This window comes from Vidua chalybeata, chromosome 4, assembly GCF_026979565.1.
Source record: "Vidua chalybeata isolate OUT-0048 chromosome 4, bVidCha1 merged haplotype, whole genome shotgun sequence".
Lineage (NCBI taxonomy): Eukaryota > Metazoa > Chordata > Aves > Passeriformes > Viduidae > Vidua > Vidua chalybeata.
Window position 1 is genome coordinate 42,890,276 of NC_071533.1, and position 5,641 is coordinate 42,895,916.

Consider the following 5,641-nt stretch of genomic DNA (forward strand, 5'->3'; position numbering starts at 1 on the left):
GTCAGTCCTGCATATAGTGTGTTGCCAAACTTGCAAGAGGCATGGGAGGGGTTCACATATTTTTCTTTTGGTTTTGCCGCCAGCTGCCGTACTGCTGTGGTGTTTAAAGACAGTGCCAAATACAGGGTTTTAAAGGTTCTCCTATAATTATATCAGATAGAGAAAGGGCAGGGCATGCTTTAACACTGAATTTTTCCTTATCCATTTAGAGCCTGTCTCGAGCCTTAAGAAGTTTTAACATCTTGCAGAACTGCCTTCCTAGCAATGCCTCATGCTCATGTTCTCATTCTTCCAGTAGACGATATCTTTTTTAAATGTGTTCTTGATTTTCAGGCATGGGATTAACCCCAAATTCCCTTATCTAGTAACTTTTTAAAAGTGATTTTATTAATAATGCTTCTATCCTCACTGAACCTTGTGTTACCTTAATTGCTTTAAGCTTTTTTATTTTTTTAACAGAAGTATCTAAGGGGAAACGCGAGTAGCTAAGTGTTCCTCAGTTATATGGCCTATATGCAGGACAATGGATTGAAATATTTATCACTTTGATGCTCGAGATACAGACTGAATTAATGTTGAGCATGGCAGAAGTAATTTGATCAATGAAAGGCATGCTGGAGAGCTAGAAAGCCTCTCTGAATAGGTACTCAGGAGAGGATTTCCAAATCTTTTGTCCTTAGCTTCCTAGGCAGCTGTTTTCTTCACCTCTTCACTAGATATTCAGTACTACACTATTTTCTTAACTTCAAAACTTTTCTCTCAGTAGTAGTAGACATTTCCAAAATGACAGGCATCTCTCTTAACCTTCCTTCTCTAAAGTCAGTTCGAGACAATCTAAAAACCAGTCATCATCTCTCTGTGTCTCATTTATTGTCACATATTCCCACATGTTCTGACACATCTCTCCACAAAAACTGTATACTTTTTAGACATTCTCAAGAATCAGGAAATTTCACTGTACAAGATTCTCTGTCTCTTTTTTATTATCTCCAGTTACTTCCCTTTTCTACTTTATAAAGCAAAGTGACCACTGTATGGTCCTCTTTCAGCTAATAAACAAAGACTTTTTATTTTCATCAACTACCATTTCTATTATGACAATACTACTAACCTCAATTGCTTGTATTTTCAAAAAACCCACATTATTGCTTTCCCTGTCCTGTCTGCTATTTTTGAAAAGACAGACAACAACAGAACTATTTGTTTTAGTATCTTACTCCAAATCTCACCATGAAAGTCATGACATCTTCAACATATAGTACAAGCAGTATGAAAAAAAGATTTTTGACAACTATTTTTTTGTACTCTACTTTGATACCCGGTTTTCTCTGATTCGGCCCAAGTACATTATGTTTTTGTGCATGTTCTGCTGTCGTCCTGAGTGAACAAAATAATCTAGCCACTCACTACCATGAGCTGATATGATGTCGTCCCCTAAAAATGCATTTTGGCAAACCTCTGAGCCTGTTATGCCTTCATTTTCTTGCCCTCTGAGTTAGTTAGTTAGATATTTCTGGCAACCAGTCTATGTCTTGAACTCTTCTGTATACACAGCTAGGTGTAATATCTGAAATGTAGCACAGCTGCATAAGCTCCTCTTCTTATGCAGTAATTTATGCCTTTCAACGTAACACATGCAGGGAGAAAATACAGAAATTGCATTATGAATAAGCCTCTTGGACATGAACAACTATTTCATACTTGCTCTAAATTTCTTGTTAATGAAAAAAACACACGTGGCCTGAAATCTGTCTTAAATACCCCATGCAAAGCTGGACATTTGTGGCATTTCTCTAGTTTTCTACTCCACCTGTTCTTAGTAGAAGCTGGGGAATTGCACTAAGCTACATACCAAAGCACACATGCTGATTAGCTGTGTTTGTATGCCCTGCTACACGCATTGCCTGATTGCCTCATTCCCAGTGTGATACCACTTACTTTGTCTTTATAGCAACTTGGATAACACCTTGCAGAGAATGAGAGCATGATAACAAAAAATGAATGAACAGGGTGACATATGTCTGAGAGGCCATATTTCTATCTTCTCTACGAAAACAGATTTAAGCAACCTGGAGCTGGTTCACTTTGATGCCACTGTGGTCTATGAGGAACAGTGCAGTACAAGCCACGGACTTAGTAAATGGAGAGAAATGGAAGAGGAACCACAGACATAAAAGGAAAGCAAAAAAAGACATTGCTAGCCAAGAAATTTACTAGAAAGCAATAAATGAAATGACATTCTGTATGCAAACAATATGCAAAGGTTAATAAACATTCAACATGGCATCCTTTTGCAGGAGTTTGTGTGAAAAATTTTACCTCAGCAGCTTCAGCATCTAAGACATTATTTAGTAGTATTATTATTTCTTAACTTTGAACAGAAAATGCATGGAATTACCTTTCTCTCAAAGCACCAAAATCAAATATTTGTGTACTCATTTAGTATCTTTTCATGCCTGTGATTTCAGATAATAGTTTTTTGTGATACTTTTGAATCTACCTAATGTATTACACAAAAACTCTTTAGGGCAAGCGTTAGTGCAAATTTCATTTTGGTGAAAAAAAATCACAGATATGATAAGATTTCGTTTGACTCTTGACCACTGAATAATGCACCATTATTAACGGTCTCACATTTTCTTAAATCAGCATATCAGCTTAAATAAGCATACCAGTATACAGAGAATAGGGTACCCAAGGCATATATTCAGTCTTCTGTAAATTGGCCACTTATGAAAACAGATCATTTACGGTATGCTACTGCCTGATGTGACAGCTCTTCCAACTTTTTATGTGAGGTTGGGTACTTTTTTTCTTAAGGTTGGGTTATTTGAAAAGGTGGGCCATTGAAAAATTGACAATGGAAGTCCTCGTACTTCTATGAAAATTTTCTTTAAAATTGAAGGAAAGGTTCAAAAAATGTCAATTTATGAATCTGAGAGAAAAATATTTCATAACTACTCCCTACCCCCCTACTCAAATTTCACCAAGAAGACTGAGATGCTAACTCAAGATTTCTAACAGATGTCTACAAGAAGCTTCTTTCTGTGGGCAATATTTTATTTTTTATGCAGTTGGTCAAAATAAAAACTTGCAATGGTAAAGGACTATGTGGCAGCAAATTTCTTAAGAGTACCTGTAGTGAGTTGGCAACAAATCCAGTACAGTTTGAAAGAGCAAAGTACACATATCCCTTACAGCCAAGCAACCTCTGCTGGCTCCAGGGGTAAATCACAGAGCCATCTTTCTATTATTTCCATCCTGCAGAGGGTTGGCACATCCTGTTCTAGTTAGGAACACTGTGTCTTATATCAAATATATTTCTCCAAGGTTATGGGTATCAGTGTGGATGCTTTTTTTGCTGTCTTGGAAGATGTGTCATTTAGATTCTTGAATGGAATAATGGCAAGAGTCTGTTCAGCCAACAAAACCAGATTAGAAATTCTGGCTTAGTTTATCAGAATACTTCTAAACAATTTCACCTATGATATCCAAGATTGTATTCAACGAAGCTGATCTCTGGACACAGAACTATAAGTTTCTTTTTTAATGGAAGCAGTGTGCACTCAGATTTTAAAGCATTCCAGCATTTCTAAAGAGTCCAGATTGTTCTTAACATTCATGCCAAATTATCAACAATTTAGAAAACTCTTGCCAAAGGTCATTCCAACTACAACTGTTTGGAATACAGAGGGGTTTATTGATCTTTTCCTTTGCATAGCTTTTTTTAAAAAAATTACATTGTGGAAATAAAGACCATGACAGATGTTGATCATTGCCATAGGAGAGGGAAGGAAGGGAAAGGAGAGGCAGGTGGGTGTCAGGGTTAAATTGCAGGTGAAAGACTCTATTGCAATGCTATTGTTAGGTCCCTATGTGGTAATACTGTTCTCATGATGCGACTTTAACCTGGCACTGTACTTGTGTCCCAACAAATTAGGGAAGCTAGCTCAGCTGGTTGGTACAGAGCTCATTATAGCACTTTGGGTGGCATAATTTTCACAGCTCCAAAGCAAATTGGAGTCCTCTCAGAAACATACGTATCATATGCTAACAAATCACTTATCCCAGAGGCCACCTTTGACTGCCCTTCTGAAGTATGGTGAATCATGATCTTTAGGAAAACTTAATGGCTGTGATCTAATTTAGCAGCTGGAATATATTAGTTCACATTTTAAAGGACAAAGGTTATAATAACAAGATCTTGGGTTATTTGATTTATTCAATTAGGTAACATAGCTACTTTAATGGTTCTGTAAGAGTTTGCTGGGTGCTAGGAGTGATGTAATTTCTTTCTTCTAGGTAATACAAAAGAAGGGAATTCCATAGATAAAGGCAGGGTGGTAGAAAACAGAACAGGGATAAGAGAGGGCAAAATAGGAACACTGTTACTGAGAAACAAGGAGAAATTACAAGGCATTAATGATAGAGATGCAGTCTGAGTCAGAGTACTTTAGGGCCTTGAAAGCACAAGTAAAAAATTTAAACCTGATACACCAGGCAAAAGAAAACAGAGAACATAAAAGACAAGCGTGTGTGCTAATATATATGCACACTTGCATGATACACGTGTTTATAGAGCTTAGGGCTGAAGCAAAGGATTTTTTCTGCCTAGCCAACACTCCACAACATTGCATTTTCTATGGGAAAAAATTTGTGAATCTCGTAACAAGCTAATGAACAAGAGCATTTATTTCGGCTTTTACATGATTAAGGGTGCTCTTATTTCTACGGTATGGTCATATGCATTTGTATTGAGAAATTTTAGTTGCATACAGTTCACATTAATATAGCTAAAGTTAAAAAAAAGAGGAACTTCATTCACACACATGACCTTTAACATAAAGTACAGCATTCTGATTCCTCTGATTCCTCTGATAAAACCTTTAAACCCTAAATGTGTTAATATTTATATTAACACATTTAATTCTATATTAATATAGAATTTGGCTTATAAGCTATAAAAGCAGTTAAATATATTTTAAGGTATAAGCTACATTAACCACAGACCTGAAAATTTCTCAAAAGTGCTTATCTTGATATGTGTAATATCTGTAACATTAAATGGTTGCTTTTTCATGCAAATAGATTCTGCCTACTAGGAGAATGAGAGGGAGAAGGCTGGTGGGTTGTTTTGAAGCGAGAAAAAGTGGCCTATTTTTTTTTTTTTGGGGGGGGGGCTGTCCTCACCCTACTCCTCATGCCACTTGGGCCAACCAAAACTCACACAGCCTCAGGAGCTGCCAACAGCCCTTATCAAAGCTTGCAGCAGCTTCTCACGCGATTTACACACACGCACGCACAAAATCCCCCTCTCCACCGAGCGGTGCTGTAGCTGCCCTGGGACCCTTTCTCTGGGGGACATCGCGAGCCTGTCCTCTCCGGAAAGCCTCGGGGTGGGAAGAGGGGATGAAGATGATCTTCTCCCTGGATCTTGCTCTCCAGAGTTCGTCCAGACACTCGGGAGGACGATTTAATGACCCGCTCCGCCCCTGCTTCCCCCCGCCCAGGCAGCTCCGGGAGGTTCCCGGTCACACGAGTGGGGAGTGGGGGGGAATGAGCCGCTGCAGCGGCGGCAGCAGGAGGAGGAGGGCAGGAGGGAGGGCAGGAGGGAGGGCACGAAGGAGAGAGAAAGGAAACC